This window comes from Capsicum annuum, chromosome 1 (assembly GCF_002878395.1).
Source record: "Capsicum annuum cultivar UCD-10X-F1 chromosome 1, UCD10Xv1.1, whole genome shotgun sequence".
NCBI lineage: Eukaryota > Viridiplantae > Streptophyta > Magnoliopsida > Solanales > Solanaceae > Capsicum > Capsicum annuum.
This window is the reverse complement of record NC_061111.1, coordinates 33,213,052-33,231,600: the sequence shown is the minus strand read 5'-3', so window position 1 is coordinate 33,231,600 and position 18,549 is coordinate 33,213,052. Positions and strand designations below refer to the sequence as shown.

General features: G+C 36.2%; 1 long non-coding RNA gene across 8 annotated transcripts in view; it reads left to right on the top strand.

The window, feature by feature from the left end:
* The first annotated feature begins 2,211 nt into the window (after positions 1–2,211).
* LOC107852741 overlaps positions 2,212–18,549 on the top strand; it is a 28,525-nt gene continuing 12,187 nt past the window's right edge. For 2 of the 8 annotated variants that reach the window (XR_007054475.1, XR_007054453.1), the window contains exons 1-7: positions 3,120–3,464; positions 3,560–3,645; positions 3,808–3,829; positions 3,925–3,986; positions 4,535–4,589; positions 14,716–14,779; positions 14,872–14,913. This is a non-coding gene — a long non-coding RNA (uncharacterized LOC107852741). Of the gene's footprint in view, positions 2,478–3,119; positions 3,465–3,559; positions 3,646–3,807; positions 3,830–3,924; positions 3,987–4,534; positions 4,590–14,715; positions 14,914–18,549 lie in introns of those variants that run through there. The other 6 variants (XR_007054461.1, XR_007054428.1, XR_007054424.1 and 3 more) reach the window with 6 other exon arrangements.

Genomic DNA, 18,549 nt, shown 5'->3' with positions numbered 1-18,549 from the left:
AAGGTTAGGTTTAATTAAATAAATTCTCCAAAAGATGTTGAATTTAATTATTGTATTCATCTTTATTATAAAAACAAATATCCTAACGTTTGAACTCAATAAAGAGAGGTACATGCGCGAAGCACGTACGCCTAAACTAGTATATATATATATATATATATATATATATATATATATATATATATAGATAGATATATATTCACTTTTCGACTCGGGGCTTTGAATAGTTTATCTTACTGTGTTAAACAAATTTATTTATAAAAACATAAGTCTTCCGAATATTTTGGGTGGATAATAAGGGTTCTTCTAGCTACTTAGGATAGCGTAGGTCGTCGTCCGATTCGTTAGTTCGAATCGTGATAATTTCATTCAAAATTAATCTAGCTTAAATTTTTAATTCTTTATTGGAGGAGAATCTTAATCCGAATTTTGACACGCTAGACTTTACTGTAACGACAAAAAGAATAATTGCACGATAGAAAGATAATGTTTCATTTTGCTAATTGCATGATAGAAAGACAATGTTTCTTTTGCTCAATAGCATCAACATATTCTTGGTGATCTTTCCTTATAAAGCGAAACAAGAGAAAATTAATAATTAAGATCTTAGCCCAATATTATGTCCATTAAAATGAACTTCGAAGGACAAATGTTTCTATTATCCATTATTTTTCTTTCAAAGTATGCTTCCCATAATCAAATTTTTTTATAACGATATTATTTTTCTAAATATTTTTTTATTTCTATAAGAAAATACTATTATAGATAACATGTAACATAATTTAATATAAAAGTCAAATTTTAAAAACAATTTGGTTGTTATAATTACATTATTGTAAAATAGCTCTTCCCAGAGAATAGAATTTAGCTTGAAGTGTGTCCTTTTTCTTGAGGATATTCCTCCTAGACAATAAATAATATTATTCGACATATTCCTATGAGATTCATCAAATTCTTCCAATGATTAACAGGAGAAAAAAACATGTCTTCAGAAAGAAAATTCAATTTTCTTAGGATAAGATCAAAGTAGATTAAAAAAAAAAGTTATTTCTTAAAATAATCTATATAAGAATTGCTCCGATGACTAGCTTGACTATAAATAAATAATTTACTAAATAATAAATAGATATAAAACAATTGTAATATTAGATAAAATTTTAACAAATCAATAATGGGCATTCGCTCATAAAATGACACAATTATTTCAATGATATCAATAGAGAGACGTAATTTTAGTATTAGAAGGTAATGGGCTTCTCATTTTCTTTTCTGTATTTTGGAGTTCAGGTAGGTTGAATGTGAAACGATCTCATGCGACGTGTCAAAGATCTTTTATCTTCTCACTTCTCTTTCGGTGATTTTTCTGTATAGAAGAAGACAATCTTTTTATGGACTTATTTCAACTTCTAATTTTCTTTCCCGAATTCAAGCTGAAAATAAAATAAAATAACTTTAAATTCATCACTATCTCTTTTGTTATCTCCACTCTTACTTTCTATAACCACCATTTTCTATATAATCCAACAACGTACCCCCCACCCACTTCATTTTAATATAAAGTACTCTTCATCCAGACCTCTTTAAATATCCACTCAAAAATAAGAATAAAGAGAAAGTGATTGAAGCATACAGAATAAATCATGTCTTCTATTTTTAAAGAGACCGATGTTGTTGCTCGAGCTAACCATAATAAAGTTGATACTAATGTTGTTGCCACTGATGTTCCTACTAATGTTGACGGCGAAATGATATCAAGTTCAACTCAAAAAGAAGTTGACACAACTTCTTTATCTTCATTGATTGGTGTGTTAAGTACTGGAGGCTGTTGTGATGATGAATACGATGAAGATGCGCAAAGCAAGGCTGATCTTGATGAAGGATCCTTTAACTCATTAGCAACATTGGAAGTCGCTCTTTCTTTATAGTCAATTTTTTATCCTTTAATTAATTTCGCTTTTGACAAATTATCCAAAAAAAAAATTATTTGCTAATGAGTTTTATTTTTCATATAATTTTATATTCCATTAAGGAGATAGAAATTTTATCAGAGGGGTCTATAGCAATTTATAGCAAAATTTTAACCTTATTTTGCTCGTGCCTTTAGTGTTCTTCCCATTAAATTTTGATTTACAACTCAAATATTATCTGAAAGGATTGAATGCAGTAATTCATCTCTTATTTCTAAAAGACAAATTACATGAATTCAGGCAAGATAAAAGAATTCTCCAATAGATTCAATATCTTTTATATATTTTCTTTTACTTATAAGAAGTCTAATTTTTATCATATAATTTGTTGGTGTTTATGATGTTTTTGTCATTGCTTTAGGCGAGGATTATCAGGTTATTATGATGGAAAATAAAAAACATTCATGAATTTGAATGAAGTGAGAAGTGTGAAAGAGATTAAGAAGGAAGAAAGCCCGTTGAACAAGCGGAGATGTTTGACCGTGGCACAAACTAGCTTATATAAATGGGGTAATAGCAGCTCATCAAATTCAATGCCTTATTTGACACCCGTAGATGATTAAAAAAATACATAATGCTGGAGATGAACAGGAGTTCAAATCATCCCCAGCAGCACTAGCTCCAACTCCGTCAACTCTACCATCTAGTCATCCATCAATTGACTGAGTTATCTTATGCGCACCTTGATGTCTAGTCATTGGTCATGCATTTATTGTATGAACAATTCATTTTTAAAGTTTTTTTTATCATTTTTTTTTTGTTTTAGTTGTGATGACATGTTGTTTTTCGGCTCTCAAGGTTATGCTTATGTCTCATTTTCCCCTTTTAAGTATGTGGATATGCAAATTATTAGGGACATGGAGTTTTCTTTATTGGCATCGATTTGATGATTTTGTGTTGCCAATTAAGTTCTTTAAGAGGTATCATGACTTAATACTTTTCCTCTGAAATCTAAAGATCTTACTGCTTCACTAAACTTTACTAATTATTTGGAGAAAAGTATAAAAAGAAGTTAGTGAGATCGAAGAAAGAAATTAAAGGAAATGGGGATATATATATATATATATATATATATATTCTACTTACTAATAAAGGGCAATAGCACACATCTCTTCAACATGCGTGCTTGGCATGAAAGGGTATATCTGTCTTTTAAGCTTCCAATTCTATTTATGATATTCCATCCACCGCCTCATCCATCATCTCTCAGTTTATCTAATTCTTATCCCTTACTCCACCGCCTCGTGCATCTCTCAGGAGGCTGCACCGTGCTGGTCTAAATAAAAGAACACCAGTGACTCCTAAGAGGCTGCACAGTGCTGATGTGCAGATTGCTCCTTTTTCGCCACTTACACAGCAACAACAATTGCAACTACTAAAGTCCTATTACGAGTCAAAGTATGAGAAAAGAAATTCATAACAACCAATGTTGGAGGCTGCGCATGACATTTCCATCTACATTCACCGGTTCCACAATCTTGACTTGTTCCAGCAAGGGTATGCGGATATCATGTTCCATAGTTCTTTATCTTGCTCCTTTGGTGGTTTGGCTATTGTACTTCCGTTGCCTTACAATTTTTTCAAATATCTAGATGGTACCATATTAAGATTACAATGAGATGGGAAGATGGTGATAATGGGTTATTAGGAACTCCATCCAGAATCCTCCAATATGAAGGTAAATTTATTGCAAAAGTTTGCACCAATTGTCAGGGTTTCAATTTGTTTGAGATTTGGTACTTTTTTTTTTGAACTTTGTAATTTTTGGTCCTTTGTTATTACTAACTTAATTTGACTTGCTGCATTGTGTATCTTTCCAATTTGGAACTCAAAATGACAGCCTCTCGGGTTTGGAGATTAAGGTATGTAACATTCATTTGAATTCGAATATTACTGGTGGTTCTGTATGTGGTAATATTTTTTTTCTACATTATGCTGACTGTTGTTATTGGATCAGAGAAAACTTGCTCAAAGATAGGAAAGGGTAAAGTCAGTGGATCTACATCCCACCGAACCATGGTAATGGAACTTCCATTTTATGATATTTGATCAATATGTTAAGGGTGTTTTTTTTCCTTTGGTGGATCCCTTGACATAACTTGTAAAATTATTGCCACGTGACCCGTAAAAACAACCTTTCATAGAAGTGCAGGTCAAGGCTGCATAAGAACCTTGTGGCCCGCCTTTCCCAGACTCCGCAAATAGCAAGAGTTTTAGTGCACCGTGATGCCCTTTAGATCAATATGTTTTCTGATGCATGCTTGCTTTCTAATTTTGAAATGTTACATATTTGAAAGACTGGCCCTACTAGAGGGAAATGGATATATAGAATTCATTTAGATGACACCAAATAGTCATGAATTGAGGTAGTTTAGTGAATTGTTTATTTGAGGGATACTTTTATAGGAAAAGAAAAATATGTATTAACTTTTTGTATATATTTTGAAGTGGGAGATAGAGTGGGGTTGAACTAAGTATGATGTTGGGTTCATTTGATTAAGAAGAGCTGTTTATTTTATCTTTAATTTTAGCTCTCTGTAGCTCATTATTTGTCTTCTTTCTTGCAGGATATTGGCAAGTTTGTATTCAGGGACTGTGTGCATATAGAACTACCAGACCCAGGTACCGAAAATTGTGGTGTTTTCTACTTGAATCTTTTGAGAAACATGTTTGACATTATCATAGAATGCCATAGATTTTGGATGTTCCAGACTTAGCAATATATACACATTCATTAGCTTCACTAAAGAGAGTCTCACTTTCTAGTTCAAATCAATTTGGTTTTAGTATTATTTCCAGTTGCAGCAAATTTATCTCTACTCAAAATCAGCATGCACACTTCCAAAATTTGTACCTTTTTCCTGGGCCTGCTGCGAATTTGTATAAATATGTCTTCTCATTTTTCTTGCCTTATCTGTGTAGGTTCTTAAATAGTGTGAAGCTTTTTTTTTTTTAATTATTTCAACTTCGCATAATATAGTTCTCTTTAGGTATTTTGCCTGTCACTTGGAAAATATGTTCAATCAGAGTTCATGTCTAAGTGCTGAAGTCCAGCTCTTGAAGCTCTTTATTCCACATTGATAGGTCATTTGATTCCTGCAGTAAATTACCCTAGAGATATAGTTATGGGACTAAAATTCCAAACCAGCAACGCATTTGCTCCTGGAAAATAGACTATCGCTTTCAATCTATGGGTTTGCTTTCCTCTTCACATCTGCATATGATTTCTGTCGGCTTTGGGCTGCCTTAAGCCTCTCCCTGATCAACTGTACTTTCTTTAAAGCATCAAACACCAAGTCAGGCCCTACCAAAGTGGTTTCTCCTCCTTAAAACCAACTAATCAGAGATCCACATCTCCTTCCATATAGAGCCTCAAACGGAGCCATCTGAATACTGGAATGATAGCTGTTATTATACGTGAACTTAATCAAAGGAAAGTAATTACCCAACTGCTCTTAAAGTCGACTACACATGCTCTCAACATATCCTCAAGGGTCTTGTAACGCCTCGAATCTGGTACCCGGAATGCTACACGGTGCCCATGACCCCGAAGAACCACAAGCTAACCCATGACTGATATCTGTTACTGAGCACTGCATAATATACTGTACAAATGTGGAATATAAGTTGTAAGGCCGTAAGGTTCAAAACTGTAACATGACTGATAAAATAATATCTGAACGGGGTATAAAAATACCTAAAACTGAAATAAACTGTCTGAACATCCTGTAGTTTGAAAGCCTCTAAACTGTTTGAAATCTGTGGAGTTAATGGGACATGTCCCCAACTAACTCCAAACTACTGAAGTAAACTAAGTGCTGAAGGAATAAAATAATTAAATAATAACATTCTCGAATGATGAGGACTCACTACTGACTCTGACTGCTAAAACTGGAATGCTACCGATGCTTTAGAGCTCGTGCTTCTGAACCTATGATATAAAAACACCATAGCACAAATGCGTCAGTATGATTGAATGCATTGGTATGCTAGTGAGGTAGGCTGAATGCAAAGGGGTTCATATGCATGAACAATGCTAACTGACCGTACAACATGAATGTGAGAATACATGCATGAATAAGTAACTAAAACTGAATTCGTGTTAACACTGACTACTGAGTCTGAATATTGTAACATGAGTTACTGAGAACTGATATAACTGATACTGAGTGACTATATCTGACAGTCTAGATTCTGATGGAACTAGCAGAACTATCTGAGTTCTTTAACTGAGACTGAGTGATTGTATCTGACAGTCTTGATTCTGTAACTGAAATAGTAGGAGAATTCATCTAATCGACATGCCCCTAATAAGCTAATATAGCTGAGTTGGGGTCCAATTCGTAACCCTAATTGGAAGGGTGTCAATACCGTGCCGCTGATAAAGACAAACTATGAGCGACCCTCATCTGACAGTGTCCCCAAAGGAGAATGGTGGGACCCTTATCTGATAGTGTTGATCTACCTCAGCAACCCTCAACTGACAGTGTTGATGTCTTAATCTATGCTGGCTACATAGTTTTGGAATGCAAGGATTGCTTCTAGGAATCACACTCTCTACTGACAGTGTGTGTTCCCATTCTTGGGTTCACTCGGTGCTGAATCCTACTCCCATCTGAATAGACACTGAACTGTACTGGACTGATCTGTTACTGATTTTTTTACTGATTAACTGGACTGAACGGAGTTTACTAAATTCCATTGACTAACGAAATACTACTGTGATCTAATAACTAAATGAGATTTCTGAGATTACTGGGTACTGGACTGATACTAAATTTACTGAATTTTCCTGAGTCATGTGAATGACTGAATTCTACTGATCATGGCTTTACCGAGAGTATCGTGAAAACTGATACTAGCTCTAGGCACACAACTAAATTGTCGGGTATTAAATACCCCCAGGACTCAATAACATAATAAGTAAATCATGGCACAAGCTTAAAAGCTCAACAATGGCAATAGGTTCATCATTCTTTCATTAAGATATTTCAACGAGCACTTGTGATACATTACTTGTACATGGATGAGGAGTACATATTCGTATACTATAGCATGGCATTATTTCATTCTCGTAGACAATTTATCAAACACTTGCATGATACAACTTGCACATAAACTAGCATGGCATGAGTTCTTATTCTTATTAACCCACAAGGGCAATTCATCAAACCCCTTGTGAGCATAACATATGCACATAACGCTATTCAACAAATAGGCATCATAATTCATATTCCTATTGGCAAATTTCAAGGGTTAAACATGATTTCACATAATACTACACATATATCACTTTACTTCACATCGATATTGCGATTAAGTCATGAACTAGAGAAGCCATTAATATAATAGTCATGAACACAATCAAACTAAATCATGAAATTCACCCAAAACATTATCTTGAGTTTTGAAAAGGTTTCTTTGACTCCAAGGGTGGAATGAACCCTTGGATGAACACTTGACATACCTTAGTTGGTGAATTCTTGAAGGTTGATGGTGAAATCTCTTGGAAATTGATTCTTGAATTGATAGCCCTAGGGTTTTGTTCTTGAGAATTTTGTGAAATAATGAATGTATTTAGCCAAAGAGGGCTAAATTTCATGTTTATGAGGGCTGAAAGTCGGTGAAAAAGACCCAATTACCCTTAATGATGCAGTTATTTAATGACTGAAAAACTGGGCATCGACGCTATAAGCGACCCGACGCGTCAATGGATCCAACGTGATACCTGATGCGTTGCGCTATGATCGCGCCAAGCCTCAGTACTTTTGGCTCTAGCAACCTGCAACAATATTAACCAACGCAATGGGCGACGCGGCGCACCAAGATCGCGTTGGTCCACTATTTTGGGATTCCAAACATGGTCTAAACGAGTTCTTAAAAATCCAAAACTTGTCGAAAATACCTATTGATCTTCCTGATCATAAATTAATGGAAATATAGACTATTTAAGAATTTTAAGATCACGAAATGAGATTGAGAAATTTCGAAGGCCAAAAATAAACTAAGTCTGGAAACTTAGCTAGAATTTTCTAAGTATGTGACCCTCTTATCAAGCATAGATGGACTGAATCAAGCTTAGGATATTGCATGGTCTTATAGGTCTGAATGGTCCTTTCTGCGTGATCATCTATCTAAGGGTGGAAGGCTGTACTAAGGTGAACTTGGGTACCAAGACCCTTCTGAAAAGCTCTCCAACAATGAGAGGTAAACTGAGTACCTCTATCTTAGATGATAGATATCGAAACATCGTACAACCTAACCAACTCTCTGAGATAGAGCTTAGCATAGTCCTTGGCAGAATAAGAAGTAAAAACTGGCAAGAAATGAACTAATTTGGTCATTTTGTCCACAATTATCCAAATCAAATCATGCTGCTGACAACTACGAGGCAAACCTGTCACAAAATCCATGTTCACTTTCTCCCACTTCCAAGTGGGAATACTGAACTCCTGCATAGACCCACTTGGAAGCTGATGAACTTCTCTAACTAACTTTTTTTTTCATCCTCAATATGAGCAACACTACCCATAGACAATATACTTAGGGCATCTGCCACTACATTGGCCTTGCCCGGGTGATACAAAACACTTACATCATAATCTTTTAGCAATTCTAACCATATCCTCTAGCGCAGGTTCAAATCTTTCTACAAAAATACATATTGCAAGCTTTTGTGATCTCTGAGCACATTAACATGCACCCCATACAAATAGTGCCTCCAAATCTTCAAGGCAAAAACAACAACTATTAACTCAAGATCATGGGTAGGGTAATTCTTTTCATGGGGCTTAAGCTGTGTGGAGGCATAGACCATAACCTTATCCCTATGCATCAAAACACATCCCAACCTAACTCTGAACCATCTGGCAATGTCAAAACTGGGGCTATAGTGAGTCGAGTCTTCAACTCCTGAAAACTCTTCTCATAAGAATCGGACCACTGAAACTTAAATTTTTCTAAGTCAATCTGGACATGGGGGATGCAATAGACAAAAATCCTTCAACAAATCATCGATAATAGCCAGCCAAGCCTAAAAAAACTCCTGATATCTGATGGAAAGATGGGTCTGGGCCAGTTTCTCACCACCTCAGTCTTTTAAGGATCGACTCTAATGCCATCACTAGAAATAATATGGCTAAGAAAAGCTACTGATCTTAGCCAGAATTTGCACTTACCGAATTTAGCAAACAACTAATGGACTCTAAGAGTCTGCAATACTATTCTGAGGTAGTCTGCATGATCATTTTCGTTACAGGAGTTACAAGGATGTCATCAATGAAGACTATGGTGAATATGTCCAAGTAATATTTAAACACTCTGTTCATAAAGTCCATGAAAGCTGTTGGGACATTCGTGAGACCAAAGGACATGACTAGAAACTCGAAGTGACCAACCGAGTTCTGAAAGCTGTTTTCAAAATGTCATATTCTCTGACTCTGAGCTAAAGATAGATGGATTTGAGGTCTATCTTATAAAATTAACTGACACCTTGAAGTTAGTCGAACAAGTCATCAATTCTGGGAAGTGGATATTTGTTTTTTATTATGACTTTGTTCAACTGATGGTAGTTGATACACATTCTAAGAGAACCGTCTTTCTTACGCATGAATAGGACTGGTGCACCCCACGGGGAGATGCTGGTCTTGATGCATCCCTTATCTAGGAGATCTTTCAACTATTCTTTCAACTCTTTGAGTTTGGCTGGATCCATTCTGTATGGAAAAATAGAGATGGATTGGGTATCTAGAGGAAGGTCTACTCCGAAGTCAATTTTCCTTTCGGGAGAAACTCCGGGAAGATCTTTAGGGAACATATCTGGAATTCCCTTACTATTGAAATTGACTCAAGATTTGGGGTCTCAAAATTAGAGTCTTTGACTTAGATAAGATGATAAATACACCCCTTGGATATCATTTTCCTCGCCCTAAGGTATGAAATAAGCTGATCCCTAGGAGCTGTAGTACTACCCCTCCATTCAAGGACTGGTTTATTTGGAAACTTGAAATGAACTACTCTCTTTCTACAATTAACTAAAGCATAACATGAATAGAGTCAATCCATGCTGAGAATGATGTCAAAATCTGCCATCTCTAACTCCACAAGATTAACTTAAGTAACTTTCTGAGACACTGTAATCGGGCAGTTCCTGTATACCCGCCCGGCTATAATGGAGACACTGAGGTAGACACTGAAAAGGGCTATGCTAACATTTTGGGACTGACTCTGAAGTTAATGGCTATATAAGGGGTTACAAAAAAAAGAGAAGCTTTATGGTCTAATAAATCGTAAACATGTAAATAAAAGACCTGTAATGTACCAGTAACCACATCAGAAGAATTTTTATGATCCTGTCGGGACTGAAGGGCATACAACCTGTTTGGATGCTGACCACTGGTAGCACTGGAAGTAGCACCCTGCTGAGTTGGGTGGTCGGCTGGAATTGGGGGACAACTGGACTGACCTTTCTGACCACTCTTTGGACAATCCCTAATTTGGTAGCCTGGCTTGCCGCACCTAAAACATACATCACTATCATCTCTACAAATACCCTGATGGTTTCTACCATATTTCTGACAAAGAGGATTTGTATGACCACTGTTAACACTGCCATGGGACTTAAAGCTTGGCACTCTATCCATATTATCATTTTTGAATTTGGGTACTAGGGTACTAGCTGAAGATGGAGCTGGGACTGAAGATTTTTTATGGAACTGAGGACGGTTACTACCTTCTGACCTTGGCTGATTAAAATTAAAGCTAATCGTTCTTGCCCTCTTGTTCTCTTCATCCTTCTCCTTATTCTTCTGCTCTTCAATCTGTTGAGCATGGACCATAAGCCTAGACAAGTCCATCTCCTTAATCAGCATTGTGGTCCTATACTCTTTGACCACACTGTCAGATACTCCAAACACAAACTTGCTCATCTTAAACCTGCTATCATCTACCATATGAGGAGCATACCTAGCTAACTAAGTAAACTTAGGGGAATACTCTTTCACACTCATGTTGCCCTACCTCATGTTAATAAACTCTAACACCTTGGCTTTCCTCAGCTCCAATGGGAAGAATCTATCTAAGAAAGATGTAACAAACTCTTCCCATTCTATAGGCCCTGCATCTTCACCTCTATCTACCTTCCACTACTTAAACCATGTATGAGCCACATCTTATAACTGATAGGCAGCTAACTCAGCACTCTCACTAGCAGTTACCCCTATAATATCTGTTACCTTATGCACCATGTCTAAGAACTCCTGTGGTTCCTCTTTTGATTTGGATCCCAAAAACAAAGAAGGATTCATTTGTGTGAAGTCCTAAATCCTAGCTGCGGCAGTATTGGCCACTGGGTTAGCCAAAATAGTGGTTGGCTAAGTATTTTAATCCGCTACAGAATGGGATAGAGTAGTAAATGCAACCCTGAATTCTGCATGAGAAATATGCTCATTTAGGGGATGTTTCTTAACGGGCGAAGGTGTTGTCTGGTTTACATTTCTTCTTCCGTTAGTCTTTCTAGGAGGTATATTCTATAACGGAAGGAAGAATAGATTAGACAGACAGTTTAACATGACATCATGCTCATTCTCACGGCATGAATACAAACAAAAGGGAAACTTTTCCTAAAATACCTCGTAGCTTCTGGTCCATAAGCATGGCGTGCTTCACATCCATGCACAAGACTCTACTTGACGTGACTTTTAAACTTCCTAGGACACTTTAAAATGTTAGGCTCTGATACTAAGTTTGTAATAACCTGAGAGTACACCCTGGGTGCCACACGGTGCTTACAGTCTCGAGGGACCACAAACTAACCCATAAGATGGTAGCTGCTGTGAGCACTGAGTAAAACTGATAATGACATAACATATGTAGAATTTAACTGAGGAATTCCATAAGGTTTTAAGTAATAAAACTAACAGAATCTATAAACCAAACTGATAATACTGCTAAATCATCTCACAATGATAACTGAAATCTGAGAACTGAACATCTGTCTGAAAAATCCAAAAGCCCCTAAACTGATTGAATGAGAGTTGATGGGACAGGCCCCAACTAACTCAAACTAGCTACTGAACTGAAATGAGTGAAACTGGTAAAGAAATTTGAGCTAAATAAATCATGTCCTCAAAATATAAGGAATCACCACTATTACAGCTGATAATTTGGGAAGTCTATACGCGATCCGAGAACTGAGCATCCGAACCTATGATATGATACGTCATAGCGCAATAAAAGAGTATGCGATCAGTACTTTGAATGTACTAGTATGCTAAATGAGGTAAGCTGATATGCATGGTTTGATGTGCATGAATAATAACTGACTAAATAAATAGATAGCATGAAATACTAAATAGAATGTATGAAATTTGTAAATAATGAATATGCATGAAATCTGTAAATACTGAAGATACATGAAATATTTAAATACTGAGAATGTGTGACCAAGAATAAACATGTGCCAGGGGTACTAATACTGGCTGTGTGATCCAGTAGAGTGTTGTCCTGAAGGACTAAGGGTTACACTCAACTGGGATGTACCCGTAGGAAATCAACCCTCAACTGGCAGGTTAATATCTCAAACTATGCTAGCTACATAGTTCTGGAATGCAGGGACTGCTACTAAAGGTCACACCCTCAACTGGAAAGTGAGCCCCCATCCCTGGGTTCGGTCGGTGCTAAATCCTACTCCCAACTGAACTGACTATAAATCCTACTCCCAACTGAACTGAATTGTTCTAAGTTTAACTGATAACTGATTGAACTGATATTGCTTAAAATATGTCTGAAACTATTATGAAGATACTGAGACTAAGTAAACAGCTAAACTTTCGGGTATTCATAACCCCCAGGACTCGATAGCAATAATAGTAAAATAATACTAAACTTGGAGGGCATAACATGAAAGCTTTTATCAAATATTCATTCTTGTAGGCACTTTATCACACACTTGATATTCATAGTTTAAACTAATCATGGGAATGGTATGAAACTTGGAGTAATTGCATGATTTCAACATCAATAACACTTAATCATGATTTAAATCAGTGAATAACAATATTAGAACATGTGGGGTCTGATAAACAACAATAATTTCATGTAAACATGGTATAGAATTTCAATTCATGGGAGTTCATGGTTAAAATTATAATTTAAAATCATAATAACTTGTAAAGATCACAACTTTAGATTTAAAAGAGGATACTTGGACTCCATGGGGGGAAGAAACTCAGGGATGAACACTTAACCTACCTGGGTTAATCAATTCATGACAATTGATGGTGAGTTCTTGAGATTTGATCTTAAATTGTGGAGGCTAGGGTTTTTGTTCTTGTTAGAGGGAAATTCTTATTTGAGTAATTTATGAAATAATGAGCAATTAGTGCTCTTTTAGGGCTTAAATCCCGTATTTAGACCGACTGGGGTGAGGAAAAAAGACTTAAATGCCCTTGGAATTAAAAATTCAAAATTGACTGAAAATATCGATTTTGACACCTGGCGTGATGCGACGCAATAGAGCAGGGCCACTAAAAAAGGGACGATCCTCATTTTGTCCATCAGCGCGACGTGGTGCCATCACATTGCGCCACTGAAAACGGAAGATCCCAAACTGAAACTTTAGCACAAAGCGATGGCAATCGCGGTGCCTCATAGGAAATTGACAACTACAAAAATGCCCCTTGGTGGGATGCGACGCTTATCACGGTGAAACAATGAAAAAGGATGAACGTGAAATTGTCCATCACCGTGACACAGCCTTATCGCGTTGGGCTACTATTTTGTACTAAAAGTGCCATAACTTCTCACCCAAGTATCGGATTTGGGCAAAATTGGTATTGTTGGAAAGCTAATTCAATTTCCTACAGTTTGGCGGGTCTTGAGCTGGGAAATTATGAGTAAAGAAAAAGATATGCTTGTTTGAAATGGATTAAAGCAACATTCTTACTAAAATTTCAATCGATAAGTACTATGTTGATTCATCTAATAGCTGGGAGTTATTTGAGACCTTAATATAGCTCAAACTAACTCATAAATCTAGTAGAGAACCATTATGTATTATGTATGAGCTTGAAAGATGGCGCTAACATGGGTTTGAATTTTTGAGGTATTACAAAGGGTGTTCATTAACATGATAATAAGTGAAAAGGGGCTACAGATATGATATGATGTGAATTAATTGACTTGAAAGTAAGGTATGACGATACTTAGTGATGACATACCCTTAATAGAATAAGTATTGAACATTTTGAAAGTATGAAGCATGAGCTTAAAGAACTAAAAATTGGGCTTAAGAGAGCTAGTTGGTTACCTGAAAAAGGCATTTGAGTCTTAGGGCTCATCGCTAGAAACCGTAGTTTCCGATGCGAGACTTATGATATATTATCCTACATGAAAGGCCATTTAAGAGATCTCACATGGGGGGATTTCCTATGGTGTGCTCACATAGGGGATCACCACTCCAATCCTAGGGGCTACTTGGATTGGAGGCTTGGCCGCCAAGTCAAGCGAGGGTTCCACATAGCCCATGGGATTACAGATTTGTAGGGTGTATCGACTAGCTCAAAAGAATAATAAAGAGTGGGTCAGTGTTGTCAGGAATCGTTTAAAGTTCTCTAAAGCATGCCCATGTATTTTTCCTGGTATTGTATTCACTGATATTATGAAATACTCATTTATTTTATATAAAAAGCATATTATTTTTGGGTTGTTTCACATACCAATACAATTGTATTGACCCCCTATATTTCAGGATCTGAGGCACAGTCTTGGGATCCCGTTAAGCAGTAGATCGATTTATCCAAAGCTAGCAGTTGGTGAGCCTCCCTTATTTCGGAAGGCCGATTTTATGAGACATTGTTATTTTCTTTACTTATGATCCGACTGGGGCCCTTTTCCCAACTTTCAGGCAGATATTGGCTTTTGGTATTATTAGAGATTTCGCAGACGGGTATCATGTGTTTTAATTATTAAGAATTTCCATTTCTAGATGCTTAGTTGATTTATGATATTGATCATGATTCCGTATTAATTTCTTCCACATCTCTTTTCATCGTATTAGTGTTGTGCATGATTGCCGAATAGAATGGGGCGCCCGAGCCTTCATGGTTTGGGATGCCCGTCATGGCCAGGGCCTCGGTTTAGGTTGTGACAGTTAATCTCGAAAGTACTGGTATGTAGAACAATCCAAAAAAATATATACTTCATGTAAAATAAGTGAGAGCATTATGAAAACACTTTATACCAATATATAGAAACACATGGGAAAAATCAGTGAACTTCAAAACATTCCTGCAAGTCATGACTCAATTCTTTGTGTTACTACTGAGGTAGATGGTATACCTTAAAATTCTAATAACCCACGGACTATATGGGCCCACCCTTGACTCGTCTTCCAATCCCCCAATCTGAGTTTACCGCAAGGATTGGAGTACGTGATAAACATAAAGTATGCCTCCTTGGTGACATACTGTGTCATGAGAAAGAATATGTCTCCTTGGGGACATACCTTTTTATAATAAACATGCATTGACAAAATACGATTTTCAGCTATGAGTTATCTGAAGTCGTGACTTCTTCAGGTAACCATCTAACTCTCTTAGAGCCCATTTTTAGCCTTTTAAAACATGCATCTTACTGAAATCATGATCTGAAATCTGAAAAGTCTGAAATCTGTTTTATTCTGAATCTGTCATGACAGTTATCTGATTTGGTATCGTCATACCAAGACTTTCAAGTCATATAAGCTATATAATATCATGTCATAGTCTTTTCATTTAAAAACATGTGAATAACCACCCAAAATATTTACATCATATGAGAGTTTTCATTTCAAAAACATATGAAAGTTATGCAAAACACTCGTCTTTAACACATGGTGGCCAACTCTTTCATAAATCATATGCAATTCTTTAATTTAACACGAAGATCACATATATAACAACAAAACACCCTGTCATTAATCATAACCAATGTCCAGCCCATAAATGATAGTAACACATTTGACTCATACTTTAGGACATGAAATTTAACAATCCGTAACATGTTAAATCAAACAAATTTCATGTTCAGAGGGAAATTTCATGAATTTTGCTCTCATATTAATTGTTAAAAACATATAACATATAAACACGTGAACATAATTTAAATCAATGGAAAAATTCATGAAAATCTCATCAAAATAGGTTCATGAATGCATGATCTTTAATGATTTCCAAAATCCATTACATACACATAATTGTATATCCTTAAAGCTTGCGAAAATAATATACTTACTCCCATGAGAATTAGGGTAGTCCCACATACCTTTGAATCAACAAAAACATTGTGAAAATTGACCTTTGAATCTTAATTCCTCAAGCCCTAGTTAGCCTCTCTTATTTTGCTTAAGGAAGATGAATTGGGGATTTTGAGAAGTTGAATAACATATGTTAAGACCCTAATTTCATCCATATATGACCAGTTACGATTATAGGGTGTGAAAAGACCTCAACGCCCTTAAAATAGAATAAAATGGAACATTTTATGCCTCTTACCTTTTGCTTTATGGAGCAAAACCAAAGACAACTTTAGATTAGCGGTGAACAACCAAATCCAACCTTAGGGTTGACGGCGCACAAGAAAAGCCAACCCAATCCAGTGGTTTTTGGCATTTGTTCCGGTATGCTAGGCCTTTGTGGAGGCTCACCTTTAAGGACTAAAAGCACTCCCAACACAACCCATACACTCCCAACACAACCCATAACATCTAAACATGGTTTACCATAGATATAGGGGGTCCTAAAGTTCATTTGTAAGGCATTACTTAAGCATTAAAAACATGGGGTGTGACATTATCTCCCCCTTGGAATCATTCATTCTCAAATGATGGGTAGGAACTTGTCGAAGCTCTAAAAGTATGGAATGAAGGACGTAACCTCCCATTAGGAATTTTCCTCAATAAAACATACAAAGGCATCAAAAGAGCTTTATGATAACCACTAGGGAATTATGTCGACGCGAAGCATGAGATAGTGAGAATCGACATAGAGATGGCTTTGCGCATGAGTCCTATGGATCATAATCATTGCAATATAAGGCATGGGTTTATTTTGCGATCATTGGTTTTGATTTGAATTGATACTCGACATGAAATAAGGTTTTGCAAAATAGGAATAGAAGCATTCTCCAACTTACAAGATACAATGAATACCCCTTAAACTTAGAGACACTACTCGACTATGTCCCAAACAATAAATAACATAATTTATTATTTCCAACTTACCATGTTGGAAATAACCACAGGAGTTTAAGTCCTACTATATAGTTCTTCCATGTTGAAGCCTAACCCGGAGTTGAAAGGTGCTAACTTAAACTACGGGATCTTATACTCTACATCTCATTAAGAATATCACTCCACATTATCACTATAATCCAACACCCTCAGGTCTTAATTAAAAGAGTATTAACTACATAGCACATTGGTTTATGTTTTCATCAATCACAACATTCAAGCCTATCGTTACTACACCCACTTCATGGATCTCCCTACTAAGACCAACAACTTCAATCACTCTCACAAAGTTTTTATTCCACATATATCCTTCCTAACTATTTCAGATAATGAAAGTTCATCTCTTTCTCCCTTCTTCAACTATAACCTTAGGTCGAGTAGTCACACCAAAATTTTCACCATAAGAAGCATCTACTCTCTTATCCAAAACATTACTATGCTTCCATAACTACTAACATACTAATATAAGGAGGTTCATTGAGGAACCAGAGCACAAACATTAAGAATGGGAGTATCACTATTCAATTAGCACTTATATTAGTGAATCTACTCAACGTGGGGCATGAGAGGCCAAATACGATGTAATAGGCATGAAGTGATTCATATATCAAATGCCTAGATCATAGAAAGAGAGTTGTTTGGGCGTAAACATACACAACATGAGTTCTTAGGACTAGGCACAGTGAGAAACATGTTAGCATATATCATGAGTTTTATAACATAAAGGCAGAATTCATGTAGTTAATGACTAAGACAAAGATTGTCACTTAAAGCTATTGCTTCTCATTTTCAAAGCTGAGATAGTTACGAGTTTGCATAAAATTTATCACTTTGGCTAAACCCGACATAAAATAAATTAGTGACATATAGAAAATATATTTTCGTAGAACCAAGCATGATGTGAGACATGGATTTATGGATCATGAGCATCATAACATAGATCTTGAATACTTGGAAAACTGGATTACTGAGACATCATTGCTTCTAGTTTGGAGGTCGAAACATGACATAAGTCACATAGATAAGTTGGACCTTAGGAATAGGCATGACTTGAATACATAAGGCATTGGTAGAATGTCCTCTTAAATTAAAGTAGAAGGAGTTTGCTTGAATAGGAATAGATTTATCATGACTCTTCCCTGAGAATTGCCACCATGAGAAAATTCAAGAACTACCTTAGTTTGTCATGTCCCACTTAGATCAAAGTCACAATCCTAAACTTGCAAACATATCCCCTCATTAAATCTATAACCATAACTTTCAACATAATGGGCGTATCAATATACACAAGAACACCAACTCCTCTCAATAATT